Raw genomic sequence first — 13,546 nt, 5'->3', positions numbered from 1 at the left:
TGGATAAGTCATTTTTTTTGGTCGGGTTGTAACCCGTAACCCGAAACTATTTATTTTTTTAAAAAAAAAATTAATATTAATAATACTTAATTACTTATTAATCGAAAAAAAAGACTTCATTTCACTAAAACGCTGACTATTGGTCAGCTTAATACTATTACTTGTCATTAATTAAGTTGTCAATACTTAATTAATATTTTTTATTTTTTTTAGTTAGATTAAAAAAAAAAAAAGACTCTTCAATTCATATTGGTATTCGTGACTCTCACACTAGACCAAGAGTTTTTTTGGTTCTCACTTCTCAGTCACTCCCTTAACCATAAAGGTAATGAATGCATTACATTTTTAATATTATTATATACTACTAAAAGTCTTCATAAAGAATATAATATTTTTATATACTTTAATTTAATACTGATATATGTTATTATTATTTTTAAAAGGTTCAAACAATGTTAAAAATAAAAAAAATGGCATTTTTAAAAATTAAATATCATTTCAGCCCATAAATTAAATATTCGGGCTTAGCCCAATAGGACCGGCTCGAACCCGAGTACGCCCAACCTGAAAAAGCCCGACCTGATACCCAACGCACCTGAACACCCGAAAACCGTGTTCGGTTGTGCATTTCCAAGACCCGAAGCCCGAAAACCCGAACCCGACTACCCGAAAACCCGACCCGTGTGCACCCCTATGAGCTGGTCTGTCACTTGGTCCCCGTTTGAGTGTCGGGGTCTTTGTTGGCTTGGGTGCTGACTTGGCCTTCCCTTTAATGAATTGTACTGCCAAGTGCCACACATTCTGTCCACGTAAGCATGCCACGTCATGAGGACAAAAATTAGGTTAACAAGCACCATTGGTGCCTTTATAGCAATGCTACATAAAAAGAAATGCTAAAAGGTGGGTCTAACACTACATAGAAATATTATATCATTATTGGTATAATTAAGTATTATGTCTCACATAATTTTTTTTTTTCATTAAAGCGTTTAAATATACAATAAATTGCATAATTTAAGATACCATCTGAGGATCCCCAACAGACAACACACATGCACCCTCCCATACTTCTTACGGCCACTTGAGTTAGATTATTTAGATTATTAAATATATATATATATATATATATAAAGGAGAAGTATGAGACGGTGACATTCTAAAATCACTCTAAAACTATTTTTCTCTTCTCTCCTTAATTCTCTCAATTTTAATATTTTATTAAAGCATAAATCTACAAATTGATATTTTACTATTATTTTTATTTTCTATAAAAATATAAAATATTTTAAAAAAAATTAGAAAATAAAAAATAAATTCTACAAATTGATATTTTATTATTATTTTAATAATATTTTCTATAAAAAAAATCATAAATCTACAAATTGATATTTTATTATTATTTTAATTTTCTATACAAATATAAAATATTTTTTAAAAAAGTTAGAAAATAAAAAATAAATTACAAATTAATATTTTACTATTATTTAAATAATTTGTCTATAAAAAAAACATAATTCTACAAATTGATATTATACTATTATTTTAATTTTCTATAAAAAAAATATAAAATATTTTTAAAAAAGTTAGAAGATAAAAAATAAATTCCAAAAAAAATATTAAAACTTAAATTAAATCTAATTAATCGTAAATTTCGTTTATATACACACATAAAATATCAATCAATATATATAAATCTATATCTATATATCTATATATATAGTAGAGACATAAAGCGGTTACATGGTACTCTAAAATTTATTTAAAACTATTTTTCTTTTCTCATAACTAAAATAACACATTATTTATATTTTTTCTTTTTTCAATTAAGATATTTAAAAAATAATAATCATTTTTTCAAAACATATTAGTTAATAATAAAAGAACAAACTAATGAGTTTACTCTAATATCTTAAAAATATTAAAAAATATTTAAAATTCGAGATAAAATTTAAGATTAAGATATATATTTGGGAAATACAATAGTCACGACTACAAGTGAACTACGGTAATGACAAGGGATGTGATACAGTGATGACAACGGGTGAGATACTGTTGGAAATTATTTTACCAGTATCTTAGATCTACTCACAAGTATGTTTATTAACACCCTAAATATGAACTTTCTAAATCGATGAAATAAACACATATAAAGTTTAGTAAACCTTACATTGGGTGCAGCGGAATATAATGACTCCTTCCGTTCAGATATCTAGCCCTTGATTCCTTTCTGTAGCAGAGCATTATCAATATCTGAACCTGGATCTCTTTCTCTGATTCTTTAGTGCTGAAACTCCTTCTTGCTGAAAGTCTTTCTTCACGATCTTCCTCACTATGGTTGAGGTATCACTTGCTGTGTGTGGGCACTACTCATACACTAAGTATTTCGAAATCTCAATGAGGAAGAGAGAGAGAGAGTGGGTTCGGCCAAAGATAGGGAGAGAGAAGGCTCATGTTTTTCTCTGAAGGAAAAATAGAAAATTTAAGTGTAATTTTCCTGAAGTCTTCACTATCTATTTATAGCATTCCACTAGGGTTAGGTTTGAATTATTTGGCATTAAAATAATGAAAATATCAGTTTAAATTTCCTACAAAAGTGGCCGGCCCTATACTAGTGGATTTGGGACTCACTTTTTGTAATTTTGCAGTTTTACCTTTTCTGCATCTGATTTTCTCAAAAACGCCAATTTTCTAATTCAACCATTTAAATGCTAATTCTAACTATTTAATAACTATAAATAATTATTAAATAATATTGTCATTTATCATATTTATTAATTGAACCATACAAAGTATCATAATTAACAAATATGCCCCTAAAACTCTTTCTTTACAATTTCGCCCTTACTTAGTGAAAAATTCACAAATAGACATAGTCTAATTTGATAATTATAATTGATTAATCAAAACCAATTACATGAGTCTTACAAGCAATATTATCTCAACTAGTGCGGGGACCATGGGTCTATATAACCGAGCTTCCAATAAGTAGATCAAGAATTTATTATTAAAATTCACTAACTTATTAATTCTTCGTTGAATCCACGCATAGAACTTAGAATTGCACTCTCAGTATAATAGAATGCTCTATATGTTCCACCATATAGACACATCATTAGTTATCCATTGTTATAATCCTAATTTGATCACTAATCCTCTATATGAATGATCTACACTGTAAAGGGATTAAATTACCGTTACACCCTACAATGTATTTATTCCTTAAAACACTTGACCCCATATAAATGATATTTCAGCTTATGTGAAATGAGTACTCCACCATTTATGTTCGTTTGGTCAAGCTCGAAGGAGATCATCCTTTGCTTACTATTCGCCAGATAGAAGCTATAGATTCCATGTTTATGCTAGCGCTCCCACTCAATTGCACTACCGTGTTCCCAAAATGTACGTATCACCCTGACCTAAAAGTAGGCTTAACTAACAAATCAAAGAACACGAATAGCCTCTCGAGATTGAGCCTAATCATATCAGGATTAAGATCATTTGATCTAGGATCAACTAGGCGATTTTGACTTGAATAGATATTACGGTAAGTTTAATAAATCTAAGTCAAAGTTCAATATCGGTCCCTTCCGATGCATACTCCATGCATCCAACCTGAGCTTTACTTTAACCAATGTTCTGGAAAGAACATAGTATTTCTCCAAATACAAGTAAACTCTTGTTGTAGATTATCATATCAGTAAAACCCTATGTCTGATAAATCTAGGAAACTTTATTCACATAGTCATGTTTACTTTCCAATGTGTTGACGGCACAATAAATAGGATCAAGTATGTGAAAAGGGTTTCAGATGAATTTATACATTATGTACATATAATCATGAAATAAATCATGTGAACCATGCAACATTAAATGTTATTTCTGATCTATATTAATAAGTAAATTTGATTATATTGAAATGAGTTTTATTTAGGGCATAAAACCCAACAAACTCCCACTTGCACTAATATAAACAAAAAGTGCGTTTCAAATAATCTTAACACCTTGATATACAAATCAAGTGTAGTAGTAGTAAACTCCTCGTAATAGGATCTGAAAGGTTGAATTAACCACAACCTTTCCTCCACCATTACTCTTCCTTAATCACAAAATCATTGATAATGTGAAATTCCTCTCTATATGTCTACTCTCTTGGGATACTGGATTCTATATCTTTGGCAACTACTTTTGGGTTAATCAGGAAATTAACACTAGTAGTTTAGGCAATTTTGAATGGTGCCAAAAATGTATAGAACTTTCCTTAGACTGAATAAGTACCTTTCCTATAACTTTAACATTCAGTCCCCCTCTGGTAGACCTAGAGACTTCAGATAGGTTTTTACACTTCTCCAAAATTACTATTCCACCCCAGAGTAATCACCATCTTATCAGAAAGATTTTCTAGCACAAAGGCAAATTTCAAAATCTGATATGGTGTAAGTCTAAGAGTTTTAAACACACCCTTATAGACTAACATATAGTTCCTCTTCTTAATCTTAATATTTACTTGATTGTCTTCCAATGTTCTTCTCCTGGATTAATCTGATACCTACTCATTACTCCCACTCAACAGCAGGTGTCTGGTCTAAGGCATACTAAAGCATGTCTAAGACCTCTCACTGTTGATTTAAGAAATTCTTTCATGGCTTTATCTTTTTTGGAATAGTTGAGACTTTTCCTTAGATAAATAAAATCTTTGCCTAAGAAGTTGTGAAGCTTCTATAGATTGCCATTTGAAAGAAAATGCTTCAGCATCTTACTAAAGTAAGTTGCTTGCATTAGAGTAAGTAATTACCAGGTATACCATAAGCCATAGGTTTAGATAAACTTAAACCTATAATACTAGGAACAGGAAGTTTGTTAAGTCCATAGAATAGACTTGTTAACTAAAATTTCCTTTTATGTCCTTGTAATAGAAAACTTTAGGTTATTCCATGTGAATGGATTAAACCATAGTTCTATTGGCTTTTCTTCTTAGTTTCTTATCTTGACAATCCATTACTTGTTTAAACTCACAATGGATTTTAATCACTAGTGTCTCCCAATTCATGAGAAGGTGAGTTCCTAGAAACTCTCCCACTACGAAAAGGTACCGTGAATTATGTCTAAGAAAACTAAATGGTATTTAACCTCTTTGGTTGTGACAAGACAACAGAGGCAGTGGGATCATCATATGTCAAATAAGATGATAGAATACTTTTGGAATCAAGAAATAAATATCTCCTTTATTTGCTACTTTATTTTTCAGACTTAGTCATTATCTTAGAAAAGTAGTATTTGTTTGAACAAACACTTTCTTATCTATTGACTATGGGATGGTCCACCCCTAATCACTTAGAATAGCTAACAAACCATGGTTAACAGTTCTAGCTTTTCTTAAGATTTTGATTAGGTCATCCATGAATCTAGTAATGATTTACATTAAGTACCCAACCATTACATCATTCTGAAATTGTATTACCATAGAAGGATTTAGGCAACGACTAGTAACTAATCATCAATATGCAACTCGAAATTTCTGAGGAGGTAAGTTTGGATATAATTCAAAAATCAATAATGATCTTTGAACTGCATATCTACTAACTATTTCTCCACCCCTATCAGTTCGCAAGATCTTTAACCACTTACCTTAATGGTTTTAACCATTGCTAGAAATTAATGAAATTTTTTAAACATTTCAAATTTCTTGCTAAAAGGTATAATCTAGAGTTATCGTTTTAAGAATACAACAAAAAACTCATATCCACCCCTGAATGTACATCCATCTGCGAATGAGATGAACTACTTTCAGTGGATATAGGCATATTAACTATTTGCAGAGATTGATCTTGTCAAATCCACTATGAATAAGATACAAATGCCATAGATTAAAAAAAAAGTGGTAGTGTCTTTTGATGACATAGGTTTAGTTACATCAAAGAGTTTTTAGAATACTGCAAGTGGATCCTGGTCACAGAATACCTAACTCATATTCCATACAGTTTTAATCCATTAATGGAAGATGGATATTAAACACTTGAGAAAGTGTAACTGTATTGTATTCTGGAATTAGAAATATAAGAAAATTTCTATTTGGAATCTAAAATTAAAGTCAAAGACTTAAATTTATACCAAATATAATGAGTAATTCTATCTTGGACCAGCACTAATAATACAAACTCTAAGTCAGATTTGCCCATACAAGTAGGAGATTTCTAAGATTGAGGATTTATATCAATTGGGAATAGAATTTCGGGATTATAATCATATGCGTCATTTAATTTCTTAAGAGAAAATATAGAATGACATGAAATGATTTATACACCATTCATCCAATGATATGTTATTGAGCTAATTCGAAATGAATAAGCTAAGAGGAATTAGGATAATTTTGTTTAGAAATAAGAATCCAACGATGCTTCGATTAGCGAAAGTCAAAGTAATCTTATTTATATAATCTTCTTGTTTCATATTGTAAAAATGCTAGTCTAAGGTGTCATCAATTGATGAACAGCTAGATGTCGCATATACAATATTTATCTTTCGAGATCTAACACTATTATGTATGTCTAATGGTAAAAATCCATTAGGGATTTATCTCATTAGAAAAACAAATATGTTAGACCAACAATTAAGATTCGAAATTAAACTACAACTTAATAACAGAAAATAACATGGTTCAATATAAATTCATACACAATTCAGAAATTATTAAACATATAGCAAGTAGGAATGACCGGTGAAAATACTAAAACATACAATCCTAAATAATTTCCAAGGTTTTCAACAAACTGATACAGTGTCCCGGTAGGCGAGAGTCAAAGTATCATTCATTGAATAGAGTTGTCAGCTCATCTAAAATAGAAACCATTCTAGCAACCTTTTATTCGATCAAAATAAGAATCCAACGTTGTCCCAGTAGGCGAGAGTCAAGGTTATTCTCATTTTATGAGCTTCCACCATTGTTTCATGTTTTATAAGTTTATCTCTAAGTAGTCACCGTAGGGGAGAGTCTAATAGAGACGAAAACTTACAAAACACTTATCAAAGGAGATCTTACGGTGTTAAATGCGTTCAACGAATAACCATCCATAGGGGGACGAAGTCTAGCGTCTCGAGGTTATATTGAAAACATTTAACTATTGTAAGACCAACAATGGAGATCGAATATCTTAATAATAATAAAGCTCATTATTTAAAGTGAGTTGTATTTTCTTTGATTCTCTTTATTTAATCTATTTATTTTAAATATATATTTATTTAATTAAAATTTCAATTTAGAATGAAAAATTCTAAATATAAATTTTAATTTAATATTTATAAATTTTACTTAGATGGATATGAAAATAATATGAATTATTTCCATCTTAGTAATAATTTCCAATAAATATTTAGAAAAATATTCAATTTAAGTTGTTACAAAATTAATTTAAATTAATTTACAACTCAAATTTTATTTTCTATAAATATATTTTGCATTTCGAAAAATTAAAGTATTTAAGAATACAATTTTCGAAAAATGCATGTTAAAATAAAAAATAAATCCTGAAAAAATTATTCTAATTTAATGTTGGCCCAAAATTAATTAATAAAATTAATTTACAGCAAAAAATATAATTTTCCTATTTAATTAAATATATATATAAAAAAAAAAATCAAATATTTAAGTGTGATAATGAAAATCAACTTAAATATTAATTTTCTATTTAATTAAATACACTAGAAAAATACTCCAAGCAAAAATATCACCTATCTAGATTTTTCTTTGACTAATTAATTCAATTTCTAATAATATATTTTAATTCATTTATTTTAAATTAATCAATTAATGAAAAAATCATTGATTTAAGTTGGTCCAAAATTAAAATAAATAATTTACAACTTTAATCTATTTTTCAAATAAAATTCGAAATTCCAGCATTTAAGAAATGGAATTTCGAAATTTGATTAATAAAATAAAAAAAATATATTTTGAAAATTATTTAAATTTAGTTGAAAAAATAAATTTTAACTAAAAATAATTTTCTATTTAATTAAGTGTCATGAAAAAGAAATATTTAAGTATCATGATGAAAATCAACTTAGTTATTTAATTTTCAAATTAATTAAATGTATTAAATTCAAGAAACAAATAATTAAGTGTAGAGAAGGCTTAATTATTAATCTCTAGTTTAATACTAGGAAAAATATACTTAAAATAAATTGTACCAAAATTAATTATTTAAATAATTAATTTCACAATGTATAATATTTTCCTATTTAATATTAGAAATAATAAGTAGTCTAGAAATAACTATCTAGAAAATATCTTATTTGACTAAGTATCTTTTCCTCAAAATTTTAAAAAAATATCTAATTTAAGTTGTATTAGAAAAAATCTAGAACTTAAATATTTTCAAATTTAAATTTAATTAAATATAAAAAATTAAGTTGTAACCACTTAATTCAAAAATATTCCATTTTAAGTTAATATTCGAAAAGATATTAACCTAAAAAATATCTAAAATATTCCATTTTAAGTTAATATTCGAAAAGATATTAACTTAAAAAATATCTAAAGAATCTTAATAACCAATGCCTAAAATTCCTCAACTTAATTTTGAAATTTTAAATCCAAAAGATATTCAGATTTAAGTTGGTTAGTTGTAGATAACTAAATATCAACTTAAATAGGAATATTTAATGAAAAATTTAAATTAAGCTCCAGATGGAATCTAGATGGTTATAATTCTATATTTAATTAAATACAAGAAAATACATATAGTTTAGCTTAGAATAAAGAATCCTTTAAACTATAATTTTCTTAAATTAATTTCAAAATAAATGAAATTAATTATGTTGCTAATCAATTTTATTAGGTTAAACTAGTTTAATTAACCTAGTACAATTATTCAAATCAGGCAAATGGGCCTTCACAATTGGGGTGGTTCATGTGAGGGGGTGCTGGGTTCAGTATGTCGTACCCACTACTATGGCTCCCAACTCTCACACAAGGCCCAAAAGAGAGGAATTTAACCTTAATAAGAACAACTGTTATTAATTGAATAGGCCCAAAAAACTAAATGGGCCTAAATAAATTCTATCAAGAACTATGATAATTTATTTTAGCAACAACAACCTATATGCATCTATAATAAAATTAAACACATAGGCTCACACATGCACACTTTGGATGGGTCCTATCATGTTGCTAGGTCATACACAGATGAAAGAAGATTGTAAATATACATGTTACAAATTATTATCTTGACCAAGGGAGCCATCAGATCAATAGATCTGGCAAAAGGTAACCATGGCTATTTGCAATCAAGTAATAATAGGTTTTGAAAACTTACACACAAGCTAAAACACATACTCCTGCAACAAGATTAGTTGAATAGTTGGATGTAGAATTTATTTAATTTTAAATTAAATTATTAATTTCGAAATAATTAATTAAATAAAAAAATAATTTTTGAAAATTTAAAAAAAAAAAATTTGAAAAATTCGAAATTTTAAAAAAAAATTAAATTTAAAATTAAACCTACAATTTTGAAAAATTAGGTTTCAACCAACCTAAATATCATTTCAAAATTTGCTAACTACTTTTAAAATTTAAATGTTATTTTATAAATAAAAATTAAATAAAAAATTAAAAAAAGATAAATGAATATCTTTTTCAGATTTTAAATGTAATTTAAATAAATAAAATAACAAAATTTAAAAGTTAGCAAAATATCTTACATCTTTTTAAAATTACATGATTATAGTTATCTTATTTTAAATTTAAATAACGTCAAATTATTTAAAAAAAAAAAGATAAATTTAAAATATTTAAAATCTGACCTTAGATTTAAAAATAAGATAAGATATAATCAAATTTAAAAATAAGATAGATTATTAAGCAAAAAAGATAGATACTAACTATTTTTAAATTCAAATTACATTAATATCTTGAATTAAATTTAAAAAATATTAAATTAATTCAAAATGATAATTAGAATTGAATTAGGAATAGTAATAGTATAAATACAAAACTACACCAAAAATCGGAAGTTAATTCCATGAAAAAGCATGAAAAAACGAAGAAAAACGAAAAAATTGTGAGCTGTACGGACAGTTTTCGCGATCGCAGGAAAATTTCAGCACAACTCCGATTTTTTCGAATCTTCAAAAATTCATAACTAATTCAAATTAAATCGAAATTGAGTTCTGTAAAAAAGTAACTTGTTTAATTTTTTCCATACTATCCAATAAAAATAATTCCAGAAACAGATATTCAATTATTTTTCACAAAAATTAACAAACATCAATCAATCATCAAATAACACTCCATACAACATGATACCATCCAAAAACAAACAAACAATCGTTTTAAAGTCCAAATTTCTTGCAAGTAAATCAATTACCATGGCTCTGAGGCCAGTTGTTGGAAATTATTTTACCAGGATCTTAGATCTACTCACAAGTATGTTTATTAACACCCTAAATATGAACTTTCTAAAACGATGAAATAAACACATATAAAGTTTAGTAAACCTTATATTGGGTGCAGCGAAATATAATGACTCCTTCCGTTCAGATATCTAGCCCTTGATTCCTTTCTGTAGCAGAGCATTATCAATATCTGAACCTGGATCTCTTTCTCTGATTCTTTAGTGCTGAAACTCCTTCTTGCTGAAAGTCTTTCTTCACGATTTTCCTCACTATGGTTGAGGTATCACTTGCTGTGTGTGGGTACTACTCATACACTAAGTATTTCGAAATCTCAATGAGGAAGAGAGAGAGAGTGGGTTCGGCCAAAGATAAGGAGAGAGAAGGCTCAGGTTTTTCTCTGAAGGAAAAATAGAAAATTTAAGTGTAATTTTTCTGAAGCCTTCACTATCTATTTATAGCATTCCACTAGGGTTAGGTTTGAATTATTTGGCATTAAAATAATGAAAATATCAGTTTAAATTTCCTACAAAAGTGGTCGGCCCTATACTAGTGGATTTGGGCCTCACTTTTTGCAATTTTGCAGTTTTACCTTTTCTGCATCTGATTTTCTCAAAAATGCCAATTTTCTAATTCAACCATTTAAATGCTAATTCTAACTATTTAATAACTATAAATAAGTATTAAATAATATTGTCATTTATCATATTTATTAATTGAACCATACAAAGTATCATAATTAACAAATATGCCCCTAAAACTCTTTCTTTACAATTTCGCCCTTACTTAGTGAAAAATTCACAAATAGACATAGTCTAATTTGATAATTATAATTGATTAATCAAAACCAATTACATGAGTCTTACAAGCAATATTATCTCAACTAGTGCGGGGACCATGGGTCTATATAACCGAGCTTCCAATAAGTAGATCAAGAATTTATTACTAAAATTCACTAACTTATTAATTTTTCGTTGAATCCACGCATAGAACTTAGAATTGCACTCTCAGTATAATAGAATGCTCTATATGTTCCACCATATAGACACATCATTAGTTATCCATTGTTATAATCCTAATTTGATCACTGATCCTCTATATGAATGATCTACATTGTAAAGGGATTAAATTACCGTTACACCCTACAATGTATTTATTCCTTAAAACACTTGACCCCGTATAAATGATATTTCAGCTTATGTGAAATGAGTACTCCACCATTTATGTTCGTTTGGTCAAGCTCGAAGGAGATCATCCTTTGCTTACTATTCGCCAGATAGAAGCTATAGATTCCATGTTTATGCTAGCGCTCCCACTCAATTGCACTACCGTGTTCCCAAAATGTACGTATCACCCTGACCTAAAAGTAGGCTTAACTAACAAATCAAAGAACACGAATAGCCTCTCGAGATTGAGCCTAATCATATCAGGATTAAGATCATTTGATCTAGGATCAACTAGGCTGTAACGCCCTGTCCAACAGGGACGCCACGTGTGTGCAATTTAATAAAATACTGATATTTGTATAATATGTAATTATACTAAAAGTGTGGGTAATTAAATTTTGATAATTAAAATTCAACTTTTAAACTGTTTAACAAAAGATAAGTAATATGGACTACGGGGTTCCCCTGTTTTCAAAATATTCACAAACTGGTTTCAAAGTATTTTACAACATAAACTTTATACTTCCAAAATACAATCAAAATAGAGCATCCTGTTTACTGGGCCGTGTCACTGCGGCTGGTATGTACATTGCTGCTGCGACCAGAAACTCATGGTTGCTCAACTTTTGCCTTTCCTTTACCTGCACCATAAAGCACCCCGTGAGTCACAGAGACTCAGCAAGAAAAGTAACCAAAACGTTAACTGAAAATGATTATCAATTTAATCTCATATCAATATGTTTACTCATTATACAATATCATAAAGTATTCCTTTACACATTACACATTCACATTACACAATCTTGGTACTTTATAAAGTACCCCTTTTACCACTCGTTAACCACGAGCTGAATATGTCACTATCGTTGCTCGATAAAGCAGACGATAAGTAAGAAACCTAACCGCGGTTTCAAGAGTAATTACTCGTAACGGTAATAACCGTTTCCAACCCTAGGTCATAACCTAGGCTTACTAAATATTTAATCAAAGTCTTGATAATAATCAAGGCCACTTCCATTCAACCATTAATCTTTAACCACATACGGTGCTTACCACTTTTCTTACCTTGGTTCAGAAATCAAGAGTACGGGCCGACTTGAGTGGAAAACAAGCTAAGCAATTCCGGTCCTATATCACGACAATCAAAACTCAATAAAAACCTTAATCAAATTTCTGATAATCAACTCTAATTCTCACAATCGAACACACCCTACTTTCCCCCAGATCAAACTAGCTTAACCATCTCTAAAACACCCCGAATTCCACTGCGAAAGACACCCCGAATCGAGATCGGACTTGAGGAGAAAAACCCAAAATCTCCCATTCACAGGAAAAACGGTCGGCCGTTTTCGGACACCCGAGAAAAACGGCACGCCTTTTTTCCTGGCGACCATGGTGATTTACGGTTTTTCACCCCAAAAACCAATCAAACCTCCACCAAACCTAACCAAACTTTCCAGAACAGTATATTATGGCAATTATAACATAACCAAACAACCATTTCAATGCAATATATCAATTTGCTCAAAATCACACTTCAAAGTGAAGAAAAACACAATTTTAACCCTATGTAGCTTAATTAATTCAACCAGCCCCTAACTCCAATCAAATTAAACTTAAACAAGTTTCAAACACCCTCAAAAACTATCCTAGAATCATATTCTATCACCAAACAACTTGCAGCCCCCTTGAAAAACCAAAACCCCAACCAAAACTAACTTAAAACCAAAAGAATTTAGGGAAAACATGCAACAAAGACTTACCTCAAGGCTTCTAAGTTGAGCTTGGGAGTAAATTCTGCTAGAAAGAAAAAGAATTTGAGGAAGAACTCCCTTGGTTCAGCTAGCTTCTAGGTTGCACGAGAGAGAGAAGAAGAAAAGAGTTTGTTTCTTGTCTTGGAAGTTAATTCCTTAAAATAGGGTTTTTTTTTTTTTTTTTTTTAATAATAATAGGCAGCCCTAAAAAAGTAAAAAGGCAAAAGACTAATT

The sequence above is a fragment of the Cannabis sativa genome, chromosome 6 (genome assembly GCF_029168945.1).
Source record: "Cannabis sativa cultivar Pink pepper isolate KNU-18-1 chromosome 6, ASM2916894v1, whole genome shotgun sequence".
In the NCBI taxonomy this organism is placed as follows: domain Eukaryota; kingdom Viridiplantae; phylum Streptophyta; class Magnoliopsida; order Rosales; family Cannabaceae; genus Cannabis; species Cannabis sativa.
The sequence above is the reverse complement of the archived record's forward strand: the minus strand, read 5'-3'. Positions refer to the sequence as shown.